Consider the following 23,941-nt stretch of genomic DNA (forward strand, 5'->3'; position numbering starts at 1 on the left):
GAGGGGCCATGCGGGTACCCATAGCAGTGCCACTGGTTTGAAGTGGTGGGTGAGGATAATGTCACAGAGCTCAGCCACCAGTTGTGCCGTGGCATCATCAGGGATGCTGTTCCTGGCAGCTTGTATTCCATCTACAAGTGGGATGTTGGTGTCGAGAGCCTCTACAGCCATGGTGGCTAGGATAGTGTTTTCTGGAAGATCACCAATGCACTGTAGTTCTCAGGAAGTCAGTGGTGTCTCAAAGGTAGCTGGGAGTGATTGTGGCATAGGGTCTGAGTAGAAAGTCCACATATCCAGACCATCCTGCAGTGAGAGTGCCAATGCCCAAGATGATGGGACATCCAGAATTTCCAAGTTTATGGAACTTGGGTAGTAGATACAATAATCCTGATTGGGGCTCTAGGGGTGTGTCTGTGTAGATTTATTCCTGTGCTTTTGTAGGGAGTGTCTTAAGCAGATGGTGTAGTTTGTGTACTCCTCAGTGGGATCAAAGGATAGTGGCCTATAGAATGTGGTATTGGAAAGTTTTCTGGCAGACTCCTTTTGGTAGTCTGACCTATTCATGACAACAGCACCTCCTTTATCAGCCTCCTTGATTATAATGTCAGTTGTTTCTGAGGCTGTGGATGGCATTGCATTCTGTATGGATGAGGTAATGGGGCAAGCGATGATGCTCTGCCACAATTTCTGCCTGTGCACATCGGCGGAAGCATTCTATGTATAGGTCCAGTGTGTCATTTTGACCGTCATGAGGCATCCATGCAGAAGTCTTCTTGCACTGTTGGTCAGAGGGTATCTGTGTCAGTGCACTGTTCAGTATTGTGTTGAAAGTATTCCTAGAGTCAGACACAGAGAAAGTAGGCTTCCAGAGCACCGCAGAACTGTATCATGTTTGTAGGGGTGGTAGGGCAAAAAAAGAGTCCCTGAGATAGCCCGGCAAAAGAATCTGCCCTGAGTGTGAAAGTTGGATAGAAAGACAATATTGCTAGGTGAGTTAAGGGTACCACTATTGTGGCCCCTTGTGGCAAGTAGGAGTTTAGATAGCTTACAGTCCTTTTTCCTTTGTAGAGAAGTGAAGTGTGCAGTGTAAATTTCCTGTCTTGTTTTAGTAAAGTCCAGCTATATGGAAGTTTGTGTGGAAGGTTGGTTTTTTATGAAGGTCTCCAGATTTGAGAGCTCTTTTTTGCCCCTTTTCCTGTTTGCTGTACAGGATGTTGTTGCACACTGTGATGCCTCCTATAAGAACTCCAAGGGCTCCAATTAGGCCATTTAACTGGATGTGATAGAGAGGCTGCATCCAGGGGTTTCTGTACCATGAGGGACCTGTGAGCCCCAAAGATCATAGCGTGCTTTGTAATATTGCACTGGAAGTCTACGGTATGGAAAGAAAGAGGCCTATGTGCCCTCTTCATTGTCAATTGAGAAAAGTGACAGGGCTGGGGATACTGCTTGTGACTTCGTGGGTTTAGGCGATATGTTGATGCCGAAAACAGTGACTGCAGAGCAGATGTTACAGCTAGGTCTGTGTGCCACATGCAAGGCAACGGTGCCACAAGTATCGGTGCTAGCATCTCCAATGTTAGAATATGCGGTTCTGACAGAGTGGTCAATACCAACGGGAGACAGCGCTGGTAAGTCAGCGGCACCAAAGATGAGATTGGTGCCAACACCCTGGTCAGCACCACGTCATTGGTGCTTTCGGTGCCGTGGACTTCATGAGTGCTGTCAGAACGGTCAGTGCTGTCAGGCACGTCATCATGCCATCAGCTTAGATGCAAAAGTCTTCGTCAGCTTTGTGGTGCAGATGTCGTCGGGTGCAGTGGTCTTTGCGGGCATCAGTTTAGGATGATGTTTGGATGCTTTGGGATTGGCACCTGAGCCACAGGCTGTGCTGTGGTGCTTGAGGTACCAGGGGTGCCATGAGCACTGACACATGCTGACCTCAACTTTGCAGGGGACCATTTCTTAGCAGGTAGTGAGGAGCTCCTCTTCTTGGGCACCTTCTAGCCAGTAAATGTAACATGAAGAACAAGAACCATCTAGATCCGAGAAGAATGCTGAAAACTGCTGAGCTCTGTCTCAGGCAGAGGATGGTTGAGAAGGAACTGGAGGACTTGGGCCACGCATGTGCGGTACCAACTAGCACAGCATGTGCTGTTGGCGCCACGCATGCACAGTCCTTGCAGGGACTGCTTGAAAAACTCTTATCCAGGAGCCAGAACAGCACCAAGACAAGACGTAGAGCATCCACAAGGACATCTCTTGAAGAACAAGCATTTACACACTACTATTTAGTAAGCTATATTGTGTTAGTTTAACTAACACTAATAACCAAAGCTATCACTCAATTCAATGCCCCCTCTATTGCAAAAGAAGAAGAAGAAGAAGAAGAAGAAGAAGAAGAAAAGAAGTATTGCAGGATGAGCCTCTCTAAACCAGGACTCTCTAGTCCGGCAACATCCATGGACCAGCAACACAATGGATATTCTTTAACCAGAGTGTTGCAATGAAGGGATGGAGGCAGGAGCCCTGTGCGGCCCGGAAGCCCAAGCGGGCTAACTACGGGGGAGTTGGCGGGGGTCAACAGCTGGGAGTCCTGTGGGAGTCCATCCAGGACAGCAGCAGGGCAAACAAACAAGAGTGTCAGTGACCTCTTGGAGGGAAGCAGGCTTGCCACAGCGGACCCACGACCTGGGGATTACAGTGGATGAGAGTCAACAGTGTGCTCTTGTAGTTAAGGAGGCTAATGCATATTGGGGTGCATTAGGAGCATTGCCAGCACATCTAGGGAAGTGATTATTCCCCTTCATTTGACATTGGTGAGGCCACAGAGTACTGTTTCCAATTATGGGCCTCCCCCCATTACCGAAAGGATGTGGACCTATTGGATAGAAGGCAACAAAAATGATTAAGGGGCTAGAGCACATGATTTACAAGGAGAGGCTGAGCGTCTTGGCCTTATTTCATCTATAGAAGGGAAGAGTGAAAAGATTTGATAGCAGCCTTCAAGTAGCTGAAGGGAGTTTCCCAAGAGGGTGGAAAGAAGCTGTTCTCAGTATAGGCTGGAACTGGCTGAACCAGCACCATCAAGACCTAACCAGAGTCGAACGAGAAAGTTTGCCATACCAGGGGGAGGTCTCCTGCCACTGGCTCCCAAGCCCATCGCCTGCTGCTGGCAGGCTGCCCCCCAGCAGGCATCCTGCCTCATCCTCCCCCACACCCAACCTAGCAGGGCTGCTTGCCCACCTGTCTGGGATGATTTAGTTGGGATTGGTCCTGCTTTGGATAGAGGACTGGACTCGATGACCTTCTGAGGTCTCTTCCAGCCCTATGATTCTATGTTGTATTGGTGACCCAGACACACTGATGCCATTGAGCAAGGTGTGTGTCAAAGAAGGGCAGGTTATAAGAAATAAAGACAATATGATCATGAATATCTACAACACTTTAAAAAAAAGAGCATTTTACAAATATAGATTATTATACAAGTACTCAATGAAAACCTTGAACATCTGAATTTACAGAAAAATTATTAGTTATTGTTGGGATTAGCAAAACTAGAGTATTGTTATTGCAATAGATAAATCACTGAAATGTTTAAGCATTTTTGCCACTTTTTTCTATTTACATTTTCACACTTGTAGGGATACTACAGAGATCAGACAATGGATTTAACTCCATTTGGAATTGGGTTTTGAGAAGATAGATTAACAATTAAAACAAAAATCAACATTGCATATCAAAATATACTTAGTAAAAATATCTTTACATGACATTAAAATTCTCAAGCAGCATTTTTCTCAATTTGCCTCTATAAATCTCTATTGATGGATTTTGACGGTTGGTGAATGCAGAGTGAAATCAATGTTTACCAACATGTGCCAATAAAAATGTCATCATTCCATGTTTAAATACTGTGTATCTTTAAGCACTTGCTTGGCAGTAGCCTCAGATCGCTTTTAAAAAAAAAGATGAAAACTATAGAAACTAAAAACATAAAAATTCAGCCACGTGGTATGGAAAATATACATAGCTAAGAACAAAGGGGACCTCCAATGGAAAAAGAACTACTCTGTTCAATTAAAAGTTCAGCCTCATTTAAGCCTCTCCATCAAATTGTAATATTCTAGCAGTTTTTATTGTAAGTACGTTTACAAACAGCACAAATGAAATAGGTAGCAAGTTTAAAAAACAAAAAGTACATGATCTATGCTAATGTTTTAGCTGTAAGCCTTATCTTTCGTTAAACAAAATAGAGAACAAAAAAGTTTCAAAATGTTCCATGTGCTGGGAAGATTTGGAATACAATAAGCACTCACTTCCTTCCCACAATTAAACTTGCAAAAAACATAACCGCCACTCTCCAATGAATTAAATTACTTCTTTTGTAAATTCAGGTGCCTTTTTTATGTTTTTCAAACACTATTCTAGTTAAATGCACTGTGAATATGGAATTCAATTTATCAAGGGGATGAAAAGAAGAATTTAAGCAAGACCCAAGTGAACTAATCCAGAGTCACAAAAAAATGTCAGGGGTCCTGGGATACTCAGCAGGAGGTTAAACTTCAAATATCTAAAGGAAGAACACCTATAAGCTCTATTATGAACTGTTTTAAAAGCTCTAGTGGACATATCCGAAACCTTAAACGGCAAACCAAGAAGCATTTTCTTCTAATTATAACTTACTGGCCTCTTCAAGTTTTATGAACGAAGTTAGTGCACAAGTTGAAACTTTGTGCTCAAGATTTGTTTTGGTAGTCTTAAAAAGATCAAGAACACTGAAGTGACAAAGGAATTTGCTTCATTCAAGTTTCTGCAAGCAATTCTCCATCCTTAGCTGAAATGCTATTTTGAAATTGCTACAACAGTGCTAGAGATGTTTACTGGACCAACTTGAGTTAGTGAAAGACAAGTTTAAGAGATACACAGAAAGAAAGATGATTTCACAAGCATCAACAAAAGAATAAGTCTGTACAACCGCATTAAGGTCATCAAGCCTGACAAATTTTTTAAAAGGTCAGTTATGAGAGAAAATAGTGCAATAATATATTTGGGAACTAAGCAAGCAAAAATTATACAAATTATGAACATACAAGTATGGTAGATGGATCCTTTTCACATATCAGGCTTATAGCCACCAGAATGATCCATCTCTCTGGGTTTTCTTGAAAATTTTCTGGGTATCAAATAGGGACATTGACTATTCAGTTAACTGACAGATGACTAATCACATTAATTCTTAGCAGCTAGTTAACTACTCTATAGACCCAAGGTGTGGGGCCCGCAGCCAATGCAATACGGCTGAACTCCTAGTGAGCCCCCTGCTACCTCGCGCTGCTGCTTCTCAGAAATAGAGGCAGCAGCATGCAGGGGAGGGGTACACAACACTGCAGAGACAGAGCTTGGAGGTAAGGATGTTAAATTGCAGTTATCTGGCTAATCATGTAGTCAGTACAATTTGTATTGACTACACGATTAGTCAATAAAGGCCTCTCTGCACAGCCGCAGCAGGGGTAGCTCCAGGAGCTGGCTCAAGTTGGGATTGAGCAGTCCCGGTTCATGTTGGCTCTGCATTTTAAATGTGGTAAGAGCCACCGGGCTCTTACTACATTCAAAATACAGAGGCGCAGCATCCTGGACCAGTGTGAACCAGGACTGTTTGGTCCCAGCTCACACTGATTCCAGAAGCCCCTGTTCACAGCCAACCCAGGCCACTGAACAGGGGCTGCTGCTGGAGCAGCCTCTGCCCACAGGGAACCTCGGCCTACCTTGGGAAGAGGCTGCTTCACAGTAGCCTCTCCTATCCACCCGCTGCTGCCTCTGATAGAGACAGTGGGGGAAGGAGGAGCTCACTAGATTGGCTCCTTAAACAGCATATACATTACTACTGGTTTTAAATACTTTTAACAAATACTATCAAACTACGCTAAACAGTTTTATTTTCAGTATTAAAACTTGTTTTTGTGTTTCTGCAGATGAGATAAAGCAGCCAAAATACTAGCACAAATGCTTAAAAACAGGTTCCCTGCAGCACTGTCTCCACAATGCCACCTCCTCTCCCGCCCCCACCCCCCCTGCAGCTGCCATATTAGAGGCAACACTACAGGGGCTGGGGCAGGGGAGGCTGTCGCAAAGCATTCCCTTTTCACAGCTGGCCCAGGGACCTCCCACGTGGACAGAAGCTACTGGACCCATCACAAGCCAGGACCGAGCAATCCTGGCTCAGTCCCAGCTCGCATCTGGTCCAGTAGCTACCTCCGCTATGGCTCTGCAGGTTAAATGTAGTAAGTGCCACGTGGCAGGCAGCCTGGCTCTTACTACATGTAAACAGCAGAACTGCAGCAGGGGTCAGAGGGAGGCGGAGGCAGGAGGAGAAGGAAAGTGTAACTCCCTAAGGCTTCCTCCCTTATCAACCAATCATGTAGTTGACAGAAATTTTATTGACTACACGATTAGCTTTTTAACATCCCTAGCACAAACCATTATGACAGCAACCCTGAACTCAGTCTAATAATTAATATATGATTTTTTTTTTAGATATGTATGATAAGTGTTAGAAAATATAAATTGGCAGTTAAATCACCATCTACAAAGCACTTCATAAATGTATGGCCTCTATTACTTTCATTTCAAGTTAAGTTACCAAAAAACAGGAGAAGTCTACTTAAGTGAACAATTACATTTTGCACCAACTATTCCTTTATTCTGAAATCAAGTGGCACTATGGTTGAAAACCAATCTATGTACTAGTGATCAATGGCAGCGGTTCCCCAGCTGCTAACAAGCCCTGGTCCTTACAAGGTGAGCGCCACCACACACACTAGAATTCTCCTCTCTGGTGAGTGGCACTACAGACTGCCCTAGTGTCCCGAGGTCGGAGCCAGGCAGCCTCACCACAACGTTGCTTCCAGCTCTGGCGGCAGCCACACAACCCAGACAGTAGGGCTGCCTGGCAGACAGCTGCCCCCATGTCCTTTCTGTTGTGGGCAGCATGTTCGGGATCAGGAAGTGGAGCATTCATGGCCATGAGCATCCCAGCCTTTATAAATATTACCAAGGAAAGATCAGGTTAGAGCAGGGGTGGGCAATTTTGGAAGGGGGGGCCACTTCACAAGTTTCATAAGTGGCCACGGGCTGACCCGGAAAGGGCAGGTCCTCGGGCAGAAGGGGAGGGATTGAGAGCTACCTTGCTCGGAGCTTCGCTTAGCCTGGGGTCCATGTCTCTTGACTTCGGCCAATGGTAGGGACTTGAAGTACATGGGAGGGTGCCGGGGCTAGCCTCCTCCCAGAGCTTAGAATTCACATAGAATGGCTGGCAGCTCCTGGCCCCGCTGCTAACCTGTTACCTGACAGCCACCCGGCAGGCACAAGTCTTTTGAATAGAAGTAGTTGAAAGGGCTCACGCTTCCCAGAAAGCTCCCAGGCAACAGGCCAGTGTGACAGAGCTGGGAGCCCTTTCATTTGCTTCTGTAAGGGCTTGCACCTGACGGGTGGCTTCCAGCTGCCTAGAAAGCGCAAGCCCTTTAAATAGAAGCCACTGAAAAGGGCTTGCACATATCTGGTTCCCAGGCAATGCGCTAGGGCAGGGATTAGCAACCTTTCAGAGGTGGAGTGCCGAGATTTGACTTCTTCACCTCTATGTATGGGTCTGAGTGTTGATGACACTTTTTAAAGTCAATAATAGTCCGACTTACAGCAGCTTCATTAATAAAAGAAAGATGCAGAGCTTACCTAAGTACCGGGATCAGCAACCTTTCAGAAGTGGTATACTGACATTTAATTTATTCAGGGGTCTGTGTTCCAGGAGAAGGAGGGAGGATGGGAGGCAAGGACAGGCTGAGTATGGTGTCCTTATTTTCTGAACCAGCTGCAGCTAGTGAAAACCGTTTAATTTAAATTATAAGACAGAGTAAGTGTTTTAACTTTCTCGTTAGTTTATCAAACTACTTTATTTAAAATAAAGTAAAATATAATGTCCAATACAAAAGGTTTAAATGTTTTCTTTATTTATGACAGAGGTGGTAAACCCTTTTTGGGTCGGGGGTCACTGACCCACAGGAAAAATAAATAAATAAATAAAAATCAGTGGGGGACAACAAGTGAGAAGCAAAAAGCTCCTCCAAAAGCCCCCAACGCTCACTGACGAAGCTCAAACGGCTAACAATTTGAACTAAAAACAGTTTAAGACAAACTCATCTTTTTATATATTGTACAACTACCTTAAAGTCAGTCAATAAAGCTAAATGGAGTAAATATTTACCTTCACAATCAAGAAGTGAAAAAGTCTCTTATCGGTCACAGGAATTCCACATTAAAACACACAGGAGGAGACACCAAAAAGCCACAAAAATAGAAGCAGCAAACAGAGACTACACAAATAAGAATAAAGGAAGTGGAAAGGAAACAGCAGCCAGAAAGAAAAGTGAAGTTCCTCCTCAGTTGGTATCTACTAGTACTAAGTGTCATGCTCCCCAATGCTTTATGAAAACTGGCTTATGGATATGAATATGCATAACCTCAAATATGACTTAGGCAAAACAAATCATGTAATATCAATTTTACAATTAAAATCTGATGTAACTGTGTATTTTTGTGCATTATTATTTTTCTTTGTGAAATTTGACAAAGTATGAATCTGTTTATACATGTGCTAATGAAGGCCGTTACAATCCGCAGGTACTTAACTCAATACTCAAACCAATGACCTGTGAATGGTGATGTTTGTCCTACAAGCCCAAATTGTGGTTGGTCCTAGAAAGACAGGAGACCATGCCACCTGGTACTGGAAGCCATCTTGAACCGCCCCCCCCCCCCCATGGGGGACAAAGGATACTGAACAAAGGTTTCCTGCCCTAGGGAAAAAGTCTATTCAAGCAACGGGAAACCATCAGCCCTTTGTGTTCATCTGGCCTTAGAAACTGCCTGGCCTGCCCTAAGAGGATATTTGATTAAGAACTCTGAAAAGCCATAGACCCAGGCCACATTGAAGATCAACTCTGACTTAAAGCTTTTTACCTGGGATAAGAACAGCTATTTAGGGTGGGAATTTACATGTAATGAGTTCTGGTGGATTAGAACTACTTGGTGTTTGTTTTCACTTGCAACCATTTAAATCCTACTATTTGTTCTTAATAAAAATCAGTTATTTACACCGATGATAAACAAGTGTTATCTGGGGTGAGGGGGAAGCAACCATGGTGTATTTCTCTCTCATTTTTAAAGTCTGCTCTGTTTATGAGCATTCTCTGTATAAAACTTTTACACAGATTTGAGGGTGGGGGAGAAGAGGTTGGTCCCTTTTGAGGGTTGTGTGTCAAGCCCTTATAGCTTAGCTCTCCCAGAACTGAACTGGTTCTTTGTCTGTGTTGCTCTGTAGGGGGGTGATAACCCCAATTCTGTGCCTTGACTGGGGAGAGACCAGAGCTTCTGGCCCAATAGGACAGGCTGGTGAGGAGCTTCAGAGAGTAGGCATGTTCAGCAAACCAGGAGACAATCCCTAGGGCAGTGGTCTCCAACCTTTTTACACCCAAGATCACTTTTTAAATCTCCGAACAGGCGAAGATCTACCGCCCCACCCCTTTATTGAAGCCCCGCCCCTTTATTGAAGCCCCGCCCTCTCTATTCTCCTCCTGTCCATCATTTGCTATCCCCAGCCCTTACACACTCTGATAAAACAGTTTATTTTTAAATTATGCGATGTATCAAATTAAAATCACGTGTTTATAGTTATGAAATAAATTACCTGTTTTTTATTCATGCTATTTAAATCTAAAATGAAACATTTATAAATTATACATTTTGTGGGGACAGAGATGTACGGCTGGGGGTAGGAGAGAGGGAACAGGGAGCTGGGAGGGCAGAGGACAGGGTTCTGCAGCAGGGGACAGAGTGTCAGTGGGGACAGGTTTCTGAAGCTGGGGACAGGGTGCCAATGGGGACAGGAATAGGGACAGAGTTCTGTGGCTGGGGAGTGGGGGCTGGGGTGTCAGTGGAGGCAGAGACACCCCTGTATCTGCCTCCTCCCAGGATTCCCCCGCCCCCAGAGGGAAACCAGCACACGCCTGCCCCAGGGCCGACCCCCCGGCGCAGGAAAACCCCACGTGCGTGCGCACCTGCCCCAGGGCTGACTCACCCATCCTGTGCGGTGCAGGGAGCCAATGCTCCCTCCCACAGCACACCCGGCAGAGCAGCTAGCGCTACTTCCGGAATCGCCGGAAGTGCCACTAAGCTGCGGGACTTCTGTCCATCCCCGGGAAGCCTATACTACCTCCATTTTCACTGGAGGTAGGTAGTGGGGCTTCTCGGGGGTGGAAGGGTAATGGGGGCGGGGCCGACAGGACGCCTCGCGATCGACTGGTTGAGGCCTCGCGATCGACCAGTCGATTGCGATCAACCTGTTGGTGACCACGGCCCTAGGGGATTTATGTGATCTAACCCTTCACACTAGGTATCTACTTTAAAAAAAAATAAGGCCCACAAGCAAGTAGCTTGATGGGAAACCCAACACAAGTCCTATTAATCTGCAGGTGAGATCACAATGAAAAGGTGGATAGCCATCCTAATAGACTACTGCTCTCAGGTTTGAGATTAATAAAATACTATTCTAGTCTATGTTTGCTATCAGCCTATCAATAGTTGTCCAAAAATACATTTTAAACCTTGTAAATGTGTTTTTCCTACAATTTACCAAGTAACTTAAGTACATTTCTCTTTAAATAAGAGCTACATGCATCAGTTTTCTCTCTAAAGATTCCACTTTTTAGTCTATACAAAAACTAGCTGTAGGATACTACATGTTTTTATATGCAAAGAAAGTACCACAGCCTAGTTTACACCTAAAACTTAGGTCAACTTGTGTCACCCAGGGCTATGAAATTCATACCTCTCAGACATACTTAAGCCAATTATCAGCCCTGGCACAGACACTACTACCTTGACAAAATAAGGTCAAATAACTTTAACCAAATAAGGCCATGCTTACACTAGAAGGTTATTTTGAATTTACTAAATTTGACTTCTGGGCCCTAAGGATGTTAAATATTGGTTAACTGAATAGTCGATTAACCTCATTAATTCTTATCGGTTACTCTACTATTCTACAGTGCCCTGGGGTGGGGCCAGCAGCTAATGCACTCCAGCTCCACTCTCAAGGAACTCTATGCCACTCCATGCTGCTGCCTCTGATACAGAAGTGGCAGTACCAGGCAGGAGCTGATCCGCAAGGGAAGCTAGTTTTTAAAACGGGCTCCCCTTGTGGACCGGCTGCCTGTCGCCCTACACTGCTGCCTCTCATACTAAGGCAGCAGTGCAGGGTGGCAACAGCCCCTGTCAGAGGGCTGAGCTCCCAGACCAGGCATGAACTGGAACTGAGCCAGGGTGCCTGCCTGCCTACCTTCTAATACATTTTAAATGCACAGCCATAGAGGGGGAAGTTCCTGGAACGGCCATGAGGCAGGACTCAGTCAGGATGCTGGCCAGCCTGCTTTAAAAAAGTATGGGGGGCTTTTGCTTATCGGTTAATCGACTACACTATTACATCTCTACTGGGCACCCGATTTTACAAACTCAAAGTTCCGTGCCCTCCCTCTGGGGAAGAAACAAATGTAGTCTGAGACAGGCTCCATTAATGTGGCCATGTTACATTGGACTCAGAGCCCCAGCAAGCACTCTGGGGAGTTATGGGAGGCCTCCAGAGGCCAATTAGTTCAAATTAGTGGCACCAGAGCATCCACACTAATACTATTTCAGACTTACAAGTTCCTCATGAAAAGCAGTACAGCGTTAGACTTCCATGGCCCCTTATTTTGGAATAATGGGATTGGAAGTGTGGACGCACTCTTACAAATTTGACCGGGGTGGGAGGTATTTCAGACTAAGGTCCTAGTGTAGACCAGACCTAAGTGTCTACGTCATGGTGCTATAGCAGCACAGCTGCAGTACTATAATAGTACCCTATAGTGCAGACAAGGCCCAAGAGAAATAGTCTTTAATCAACCTTGCAAAAATAAATTCCAAATTCTTTATCAACAAAGAAAAATCTCATTTGGATTTAAATTTCTGACATGAATGTACATTTCACAACACAGGAACAGCAAGCTGCAAATATCTGTATATTAAAATGCATTCCAACTCCACAGACCTCAAAAGACAAACAACAGTGCTGTGCAGACAGCTAGACAATCTGGGCATCCAGCCATAAAACTTTGCTGCTATAGCACAAATAGCTGTTGTCACTCTCCTGAGCTCTCTATGACCATAAACCACAAAAGGAAAGAGCTTTAGAAAGCAGCCTTCATTACCCCCTCAAACTTAATATTTCCTAGGTCTCAATCGTCACTACACAGGACTTTACAAAAGTTAAGTTACAAAGCTGACACATCCAGGGTCAAGGTTAATCAACTCAAAATTTTATACTTAGATTCTTAGAACTGTGAATATTGCAAATATTCAGCTATCTACTTGATACAGATCTTTTGATGGATATTAAGTATCGTCAAGAAAACCTTCATAAAGAAAACGGAGATTGTCAGATGAAACATTTTTAGAAAAAGTTAGCATATCCAGAGCATTTCTTGATAAAAACTCAGATTAATACAACCTTAAAATAAATTGAAGTTACACTCAGATTTGAATGCTTATTCAAAAAGAAACTAAGCATGATTTAATAGCAAAACTTAGTCTCCAACTACCATCAACAATTAAGCTAACTTAATTTTGAACAGTGGAATGGCATTAAAGCAATTTAAGTGGTAGAAACATACAAAAGAAAAATAACTTTTAATACATGGTCATATTTATAGCAACTTCCTGAAAACTATAATGTATATTAGTCATATTTTAAGTGTTATACACAAAACATTTCTAAATATGCTTATAGCAAGAGGCTGAACTCTAAAGCATGATTTTCTGACAGACAAGATTTCTAAAGCAAAAACATATATTGCTCTAAGCACTAAATTGGAATTAGTAATGAATTCCTCTATACATTACTATGGCTAGGCAGTTAGTTTTTCACTAAATCAAAGAAGCTATGCAGAGCAAAATTCTTTTAGTAATGCAATTTTATTTGAGAGAACAGCTACAGCACAGCAAACAACGGTCATTTCTACAGCACCTCCGGATTCATTTTCTCTTCTAAAGGTCATTTGTCCTCCTCACTGATATCTTAATACAACTGAAAGCATCCAGCCATTAATTGTTAGAAGACACCAACTGATACAAAATTGGATAGACAGTAGTATCACCAGGCATTAAAGAGATTTCCTTATCATTCATCTCTAATACTAAGGAACCAACAAACTACTACCTGCCACTTACAGGTCAAGAGAAAAATCTGATGGTGCTACCATGATCTTGTAATGTGAATTTTATAAAACCAATAGTACACGTTTGGTATCACCACAGATTGAACAAAATTGAAGTTTTCTTTTTTTCAAATAAGTAGTATGCACATTGTCCACTGTGCATAAATATACTACATTAAGAACAACAGTAGCAGACTAACATATAGGAAATTAACAAGCTACTTTCTCTGACTAAAAAGGGTTGTTGCAGGGCAGGAGGGAGTTGGTTTTGTTTTTTAACTTTAAGTCTGCAGTGTTTGCATAGCCAGTGGTACAGGAACTTTATCTACCAATGCTGTCAACTGAGACACTCCCTTTACTGAAGCAAAAGATTGCTCCAACCCTGACCTCTTCCTTCAGCTTAGTTTGGAAAGGGGCCAGATGACAGCATTTGGAAGAGTGCATTTTTATCACTGCAAGGACAGCTGCCCAGAGGAAATAAATATAATTTAAAGTATTATCCATTCTCACTGTCATCCTTGTTGACTTTTCAGAACTAGAATTGAAAGTATAACATTTCCAGATCACTGTTTTAATAGCTAGATTTCTCATTAATGAAAAAGAGAGTCTGTAATGTTAATAATAGACTTTAGGTGTTTTGAGTATCTTGAATATTCATCTATAAGCAGCTTACAGGGATGGCTATTTTCTCTAAAAGAAAGCAAATAAGGAAATTAATTTGTCTGTATGAAAAGCACAATTTGATTATAATTCTAAGCAACCAAGATTTTCAAAAATTAGACCTCCAAATGCCAAGTGTTATTTCTAGATAAAATACAGAGTTTACAAAGCAGTCTAACTGAAATGTCTTAAATTCAATTTACATTTAATATCAAATTATTTCAAGAGATTTAAATAATCTGTAGTTCATGGTGGGAAAAGTTTTAGTCTCACCCTGATATTGAGCTTCACTTTCGTTTCACAACCCATTAAACAACCACATTGTGTCAATACAAACAATCTTCAAATTGAGCCTAGCAATCATGCTTTTCTCAAACTCATCTTAACTACATGGAAGAACTTACCAAGATCATATACATAATTATCAAAATATAAAAACCAAAAGGAAAATAGGAAAATATTTTACTATTTCAACAAAAGGATCATAAATTCCACCAAAAGCATGCTTTAGCTGTTAGGAGTAAGGAAAAATCTTCTCAGAAGATTAGCGAGATCTCTACCTCTTCTTTCCCTCTTCCTAGCAAGTGCCAAGACGCTTATTGAAAGATGATGTACACATTTCCATTCACACAGCTCAGCAGACAATTATGGAAAGGGGACAAATCCCCTCTAGAAAGTTTGAAAAGGATGGAGCTTTAAATTAGCAAATACTTTCCAAGAAGGAGACCCCCCACCAAAATCAAGCACCCTGCCAGAAATTCCATTGCTCTCCCTTTCCAGCAACTAGGAAACTTTGTTGGGACTAGGTTTCTCACCAGGACAGTGCATGTGGACTAGACTAAAAGTCTTCTCCAGTGTCCTTCAACTCTTCATCTAGCTAATGTGTAGTATTCTGTCTGGTAAGTGGAAAAACAACAAATAGTCTTGCAGGACCTTAAAGACTAACAAAACATGTAGATGGTATTTTGTTATACTTTAAGGTCCTGGAAGACCTTTTCTTACATTTTTCCAGTTACAGACTAACTCTACTACTCCTCGGAAGCTGTCTGGTAAATGTTTGGTTCAATAGCCAAGATACATATCAGACAACCTCCTAATCACAAAAGAATCTCTACAACAAATCTACAGACACCAAGTGAACATGGTAAAGGACCCCATCACCCATTTTACTCATTAATTAAAAATGTTAAGCTGTCCACTTACACATTAACAATATTTGTCAATACATACTCTACTTCTTTGCACAATAACTAGCTATAACTGCAACAATCAAATGTATGCGATAACACCTGAAAAAAAAATTCTGAATAGCAGAGTCATTTTGCATCAACAAATCTGGCTTATGACACTACTTAGATTAGTCTTATTTGTCCAAAGAAACAACTATATCATACTTCTGGCGCCACCCAAAACAGTCTATCATTTATGTTTTAACCTTGCCCTGGAGGGACTGCCTCAAAGCCCTCCTTACCCATTCATTCATTGGCCAATATAACAGTTATTTTTGGGATGCAAGTATCTGTTCATCAGGAACTGAATTGAGACCACTCTCATTTGACAGCTATTCCCACACCTGCCTTGTCTGCCTAACAATGGTCAGACGATCTCATAAATTAGCAGCCTTAACGGAATTTAATGTGATCCCAGAGTGACTAATTTTTCGTCTTTCAAGTTAACTTCAATATTGGATATTTACTTTTTGGAAGCCAAACTGCCTGAATTTAGAAGTTAAGAAACTTGACTATAAAAATATGGATATCCAATAACCGTGTCAACTTTATTTTTTCGTAAAACAGTGGATGTAGGAATACCTACCACCAACCTCAACTATTTATACATAAGTTACCGTTAAGGGGGAAGAGTAACTTTGGAAAGATTTTATAAGAGGTAGGAGATGACAAAGTAATATTACTTGATGAGCAACTTTCAGTAATACTTGTCAGCACACCATTTTGAAATCACAATTCATGGATGAAAGTGGTTGTTCAAATGGAGGCTTATTAGATTTTAAAAATCACAATTATTGGGCAAGGGGAAAAAATTGGGAATTTGAGAAATTATGACAAGTTGTATCCATTACTATCCCACCTAGCACCCCTCACACATTTCTGAGAAAAGCAACAGATACAGAAAAAATTTATCACCCCAGTGATTTCTTAAACAATCCAGTATGATGTACAACAGCAACCAAAAACCAAAGGTTATCTCTGACTGACCTCATAACAAGGAAATATTTAATGTTAAGGATTTTAAAGTCGGTCATTTGAATAACTGTATCCAATAACAGATGCTGTCTTGTTCATTATTCTTAGTACACCAATAGTCATCTTATTTTAAGATATAGAACCAACTAAACCACTATTAGCAGCAATTATTGAGTTTTAACTAGCTTAATTAGTCCAATGGTGAAATTAAGTTTCAGTCTGGATTCCACTGAATATAAAATCAAATTAGTTTAAGATACAAGGAAAAAATATTTCCTCAATTTGTTTATAAGCAAAAATGGCCATGCTGTCTTCAAGAACACAAATCAAAGTTGGAAATTATATAAACTGAATATATGCAGTGCAATATTTTCGACAACAAAAACAAGTCTATATTGAAGCAGAGAATAAAGTTAATCCTAGAACCACATCAAAGTATCACTTAGCTAGATAATGGCACTCCTAAAGAAACTAAATACTGAAATTAAAAATATATAATTTAAGACAACAAAACTATATTAAATTATTTTATGAGGCATAAACTAGTTCATATTCTCATTTGTATATTTCAATGGGTCTCATGACTGGACCTTCTACTAACGTGCAATTACAGAATAAGGGAGGAGATTACCCTTCCACACAAACTTGCAAAATTAAACAAAGAGGATTCAAATACCTTTAATACATTCCCACTGTCTCTTGATATCCAAGGATAAACAACTGAACACTCAACCATAACACCACTGTTTTTGTTCCTGACTGATGCTCTTACTGAAGCTAATAAGAATAATTTGGCTTCATGAAAATATGAAAAAATAAGCTCACATATCTAGTATTCAGAGACTAAATTATGGTGGTTACCATAATTTAATTGTATTGAAAAGACAGGGATCTAAAGAGCTCTTGCCATTTAACTGAAGCTGATCAAGTATGACGTTCAAGTTTCACCGACCTGGTTATGATCAAAAGCAGTCCTGGTGACCTCGCTTTATAATAGAGCTAATTATTTTATATTAGTGTACAAACACCACACATCAACTCACAGGTACATTATCAATTATTAAAAAGCAAACTCATAAGGCTCTTCCTGTAAACCTAGAAATGTTTAACTTCTATATATGAGACTTCAATTAAAGTAATACAGGTGACAAAAATTAGGCATGTGTAAAAAAAAAAGAGTCAGTATATGGAAATACCAAGTTTTTATTTATAAAGGTCTATTTTTCAACAAATATAATTTAGTGTTAAAATATATCTTAAAATAACTTAGAATAGTTTGTGTGGAAGTACCTTACAGTATTTGTTCCAGTGGCCCCATAATAAAAGAAAAATATAAGTACTATTTAAAAACACTATAACTGTTTTTTGAAAAATCCTGCCCTCCACTCCAGAGGGGAAAGTGTGACATGTACTAACGCAATGACTGAACAGGTATTTTTCAGCTCCCACTTCTACTGTTTGCAGATCAATATAAAACAATCACCCCCTTACCGTTTCTTCTTTTCCTTCAGGGGCTCTTTGGCAGCTTTCGACTCAGTCTCTCTGTAATGAAACAAGTGAATATTTCGTCTACCTTGTAGAGGTCTCTCTGACGTGCTTCTTGCTTATTTTAACGCCTTAAAAAAATACCCGTAAATTCACGACTCTGAATACGAAAAAAAAAATTCAATTCCCCCCTCCAACTAAAACAAAAAAACAACTCCCCCCACAACCTGCCACAGAAGAGAAGAAAAACAAGTCGACAAGAAAACAGTATCCAAGCAGAAGAGCAGAGGTTCGGTGTTATCCAGTCCCAGTGCAGGAGAAACAGGTTCAATTCCAAAACAAGCTTTAGCTTTCCAGTGGAGAAAGAAAGGAAGGAAAAGAATGTCCCTAGCTAGACTTTTGCACACGAATTCTTTTTTAAATACACGTTTGCTTTCGAGCAACAACAAAAACCCACGAAATTCACGATGTGAAGCGGATGGGGAGAGTTTATTTTTTGTGTTGATGGATTCTCAGTCCAGATGGAGGAGCATCTGAGTGTTCAAAAAGTGCAAATTAAAAGGAAAAGGGGGATCCCACAAACGAGCTGAAAGAGTCCCCCCTCCAAAAATGGAGCCACAGCCGGGGATCCAAGAGTAGGAACCCAGTGAGGAGGAGGATCCAATGAAGTCTCTCTCGCAAGGGGTCCTACAATGGGGGGCGGGGGTAGAGAAAGAGATCCAGCAGTCTCTCTTGCGGTGCTCCAAGCAGGAGGATCCAGCAGTGTCTCTCTCACAGGGGGATCCAATGGGGCCAGCAGAGCGTCTCACGTAGAATCCCGAGGAGAGGGACGATCCAGCGGGCTCTGCCGCAGAGACTCTCAGTGGGGCACAGGGGGTTCCCAGGAGTCTCGCGCCCCGGGGGGGGCAGGAGGCTGAAGGAGGCAGCAAAGTCTCCCAGGGGCTGCTGCAGCGCCTCTCAGGCAGTGTCTCTCTGCGGCGGAGGAGCTGGGCTGCAGCGTCTCGCGCGCGTTCTCTCTAGCAGGCAGGCGGCGCCGGCCCCCCGCTCTTCCTAGCTGCAGCCGCCGCCGTCGCCGTCCTCAGGAGCAGAGCTGCTGCCACCGCGGCCATTTTGTTGCTAACTGACAAGAACCCCACCAGGCAGCGCGAGAGCAAAGAGAGGCCCCCCCCTCCCCTCTCTGACCTCAAACAGGAAGCCTCGGCGTTACCCCCCTCTGATCACGTGACGGGGGAAGACAAACTGCGGCATGCAAATCAATTGGGTGGCAGAGCCAATCAGCGCCGCGACTCAGTATCTGGTTGCTCTCCTCCTAGCGCGCAAGTGGGCCCGGTCTTCCCCCGCCTCTCGCACGGGCCGGGCGCGTCCATCTTGGCCAGTCCGCTCTGCGCGGGAAGGCTCGCGGCTCTCGCCCGCGCACCTGGGCACCTCTCGCACTGCACGTGCCAGATGCGCCCGCGCGGAGGGGGCTTCGAATGCGGCACCGACCTAACGCGCGCGCTCCTTCCAGAGCCCACTGCGCCGTGCAGAGCCTGACGCTTTGCACATCAGTGCCTGGAAGCGAAGCGAAAATTGCCCAGCTAGATGCTCCCTGCAAAATGCACCGGTGCAGCTGGCACGAGTCCAACCGCTATCCACACCGAACACCAGTGCAGTGAACAAGGCTGGAAAGAAAATCGTCAATAGAAAACGTGTGGCCGGGCTGCCCACGCAGCCCCCCAGTGGCAGCGCAAACTGTACCAGGGCCAATACCTATTTTGATTCGATGTTTGCTTTACGGCAGATGGACCTGAGTGTGTCTTACTCGGGCAAAACTCGGATCGGTTAAACTGCAGTTTTGACTGAGAAAGTACTGCAGGGCCAGGACCGATTTCTAAGTATTTGTGAATATAAATTGTACCTGCACCTGAATTGTGGGTACAAATCTGATCACTCCTGCCTTTAACTTCCTGCAGGCGCAAATCAGTGAGGTCAATATTCAGCAAACTACCTTTGATAAAAAACATTTCTTGACTACACACAACATGTGTACCTAAAACTGATTTAGTTAAAATAATACAACCCTCAAGTGAGGACTCTTATCAAATTGGTTTAAGTGCCTTATATCAATTTATCTTAAATCAATAAGGAATAGCTTGAAGTGATGAGACCTTATAGGTTGAAAAAATTACTGGTATGCGTCAAATAAAAACATTGTTTTAAATAAAAATACAATTTTAAACGAGTCTGAATTTAGTACTTCTAATACAAAGACAATACCTTAACAAGCAGGCAGAAAAACTGTCTTTGGGTAACACTAATTAGAGCACAGGTGTTACTTTGGCCACTGGAGGGAGCCCATATTTTTCCAGAATGCAACAGAAACAGAACTTCAAAGATAAAAAATAATAAAACATAAAATATCAGATCATTATAGTTAGAACAAAGTGTGTTCTCTAGGCCAGGACAATATCTATATGTATGCAAAATGTTATAAAAATTAGATTTATGTGTACCATTTTGCTTCATAAGCACCAGAAAGCAAAACGATTAAGAACAATTTCCCTGCATTTGGAATGTCAGTCTATACCTTTCACCAGGACTTTAAATTCACATTTTTTTTCTGAAGTAATGTGATGCTGACAGACACTTGACTACAGTATTGCTGCTCTTACACATCTAGGTCTAAGCTATTTACATTTCAAAGGCAAGTAGTTTGTACTAGTGTAGCTGAGTAGATAATTCAGAGGCACTTTCCTTAACTTTTCAGTTACACAAATGTAGGTCAACACCTGCAAACTGTTGTCCCCCAACGACTCATCAAAAGCAAGTAAGGAAATTGCCAGGCTGTTATTTTCAGAGTGGATTTTGTTCAACATAAGACAACTCCTCAATACAGTGCAAACAAAACAGACATGTACCTTTATCTAAGTAAAGTTTATAATAATAACAACATCATGTCACAAATTAATTTCTGTATATATAGAGTTGTCCTCTACTGAAAAATTTGTTTTAACTATATTAAAAGGTTACTTGCTAGGTCAAATTTGTCCCTAAACTTAGTTTACAAAGCCTATTGTAAAATCTAAGATCATAAGTATTTCCCTTGATTTTTAAAATTCAAAGTATCTTTTTAAGAAGTAAATATTCCCATGCATTTGTTTTCAACACAAACACTAAAGCAAGAGACAAAGATCATGAGATCCTGAAATTGAAACTTGACTAGACAGTGACTAAAAACAAAAGTGAAACTAACAAATGTACTTTCTTCAGTCTTGACCAAGCTAAAATAAATGCAAAAAGGATTATCTAAAATACACATACCCCCTACACAGAACCAATAATGAAAAGTAAATTTGATTTTTACACAAAATGTCCATATTTTAAAGATGCTATTTGTTATGATAAAAATGCATTTGCAATTATTTCAACTACCTGTAGTTTTCTATCATTAAATACAAAGATTTTTTCAATCCAAAAATATTTTCCCTGCTTTGGTTTCTCCTGGGTCAGCCACCACTCATCATGGTTGCGCACTCTTGGAAGTCAGGCAGAGGTGTTTCGCAGGTTTAAGAACCCCATTGACTTGGCATAATCTATCTGAAAGTTGATATATAAAACTGACACACAAAGGAGCCCTCCAAGCAATTTACACATGTGGGTAAAGGTTATAATACATCTGATTTTAAAACTGGATAAGCAGTTCCTATTTCCAGGAAATTTTCAATGTTTGGACTGTGGTAGGTCAGTAAGGCTATGTCTACACTGACAACTGAAAGACAAACTTTTATCATTCAGAGGTATAAAAAAACCCTACTGAGGGTGTGTCCATACATCACCCTTACCTCGAAATAAAGCGCTATTCTGAAATGTTCCTTTACCCTCATGCAATGAGGTTTACAGAGACATCGGAATAGTGAGCTTGTTATATTTCAATACAACAGGCTTGCTCTTAAGACGCAGAATAGCTATTCCGGGATACCGGAGGTAAACTGTAAACGTAGCCTGAAAGACAAAAGTTTTGTCATGACAAGTGCCACGATGAATGGCATATTGTCAGCAGGAGAACAAATACTGCTCATTGGAGGCAGAAGTATTTTGACAGCAAAAAAACTGACAACAGCAACTACACTGCCCAACTTTTAGGCTATGTCTAGACTGCATCCCTCTGTTGGCAGAGGGATGCAAATCAAGCACATTGCAATTGCTAATGAAACAGGGATTTAAATATCCTGTGCTTCATTAGCATAAACATGGCCACTGCTTTTTTTCTAAATGGACCTTTTTTGAAAAAATGGCAGACTAGAAGCGGATCTGTTGAAAAATAAACCCTTTTTCGAAAGATCCTGTAAACCTCATTTTTTGAGAAATACAGGATCTTTCGAAAAAGGGTTTATTTTTGACAGATCTGCGTCTAGACTGCCTTTTTTTTTCAAAAAAAATCCATTTCGAAAAAAAGCAGCAGCCATGTTTATGCTAATGAAGCACAGGATATTTAAATTCCTGCTTCATTAGCAAGATGATAGGATGACTCAGCCAAAAATGTTCAGAGTATATTTTCATCCAGAAATGGAGGACACCACCACAACATCTCACCCAAACAAACATTTCTTCAGTATGTCTCACTGTGTTAAGTATTTTCTGGCTCACTGATCATAATTGTCACAACCTGGAGTACTGAATGTTTCCCAGGCTGCCTGTGTCTAAGAGACAGCCAATATACTTTTTAATTTCTGTGCATTTTATTTCTATGCTGAGCACAATTAAGGAAGTTTAACATGTACCAAGATTAATTATCTAAAACTACCTAGTATTTCATTTGCCCTAGATGAAAAAGATGTTATATGGTCTGTAGACTTGTCAGTGTTTCACCTTTCAGGCATGTTTTCATTTTGGTTGGCAAGTGTTTTGAGCTTCGTAGAAAGCTTCATAGAATTATCTTTCACGACATAAATTTCCTTCATATTGAGGACCAATATGTATTATCTTTTGTGACAAATCCTGAATGGCCTTCATCAATTTCCAAGGCATCTATTGAAATGTAGCTCTTATGTTTTAGACAGACCCTGTTTTATCCTTTCCCGCCACTGTTTGAGTATTCTCTTTGTGTCACATGAGGAAGAACAGATGTGATCCAGTTTGAAGAGAATGGAAGGGGGTCATATGATGCTCATGTTTCAGTGCTGGAACATAAAGGCATTCCTATAGATGAGACTGAATTTGCAGTGAGATGTAATCTGTGTAAACCAAGGGTGGGCAATAATTTTTGGTAGGGAGCCACTTTAAGATTTTGGAAAATGGTCAAGGGCTGCACTTTTGTGTGGAGGATGAGTGGGGTCTAGGATGAAGGCTGGGTGCAGAAGGGTGCACAGGATGTAAAAGAGAAAAAGAAAAAGAAAAAAGTTGCAACAGCCATGGCTACACTTACAGGGCCACTGGGACCTTTTCAGGAAACTATAGAGCAATGGCAGGTATATACTGAGCATTTTTAACTTTTTGCAAATGACATTAACGAAGAGAAGAAGTTGCCAATATTTTTAAGTGTTGTAGGGGCTAAGACCTACTCTCTGCTATACAGTTTGCTGCTCCCAGTTAAGCCAGAGACCAAATCTTACAGTAACATTAAGGAACTACCTAGTTCGTGCCCCGTGTAGCCGCGCTGCACGGGGTTCGAACCAGCGGGGTTTTAAAAATGGCGGCTCCCCGCTTATGCAAATGAAGCCCGGGAAATTCAAATCCCGGGCTTCATTTGCAAGTGCGGTATGCCTACATTACCCTCCTAGTTCGAACTAGGAGGGTAGTGTAGACATACCCTTACTTTCTTAAAACGATTTGTAAAATTGGACCTTTAAGAGTGTCTAGGATCTCACTGGCTTTCAGAAGCCTCTCTGGTTTGTTATTCTTCCCATTTTGAATATAATTTGAATTGGTAGCCAGCTACCTTCAAATATACATTCAAGAGAGCAGTAGGTGGTAAATAAGCAGAATACTTTTTAAAAAACTCTTACTGCCATTCTATTAATAATTTTTGCTGAATTAAAATGGCCACTATCACTATATATTTGGAAGAGTTTGCTCATTTGTTTGTGCAAAATACTTCATGATTACTTACATATACCAAATTTCACAAAAACAATCCTAGCACTTAAATTAGCTGAATGCACTACTTTATATACCAGAACATGCTGGGGAAAAGGTTTAAATAATTATTTTTGTTTTTCATCTTAAAAATGTCAAGACTATTAGGATTAGAGTTCATAAAAAATATTTACTAACAAAATTAAAAGCAAGTCACCTATTCAACTGTCATTT

General features: G+C 41.5%; 1 protein-coding gene across 4 annotated transcripts in view; it reads right to left on the bottom strand.

The window, feature by feature from the left end:
* TNRC6C (trinucleotide repeat containing adaptor 6C) overlaps positions 1 to 18,860 on the bottom strand; it is a 351,877-nt gene extending 333,017 nt beyond the window's left edge. For 2 of the 4 annotated variants that reach the window (XM_014573581.4, XM_075903558.2), the window contains exon 1: positions 17,660 to 18,860. The gene's annotated coding sequence lies outside the window, so the exon portion shown is untranslated. The remainder of the gene's footprint in view (positions 1 to 17,659) is intronic. The other 2 variants (XM_075903557.2, XM_075903560.2) reach the window with 2 other exon arrangements.
* Positions 18,861 to 23,941: the final 5,081 nt, after the last annotated feature.

This window comes from Pelodiscus sinensis, chromosome 20 (assembly GCF_052426305.1).
Source record: "Pelodiscus sinensis isolate ZL-2025 chromosome 20, ASM5242630v1, whole genome shotgun sequence".
Classification (NCBI taxonomy): domain Eukaryota; kingdom Metazoa; phylum Chordata; order Testudines; family Trionychidae; genus Pelodiscus; species Pelodiscus sinensis.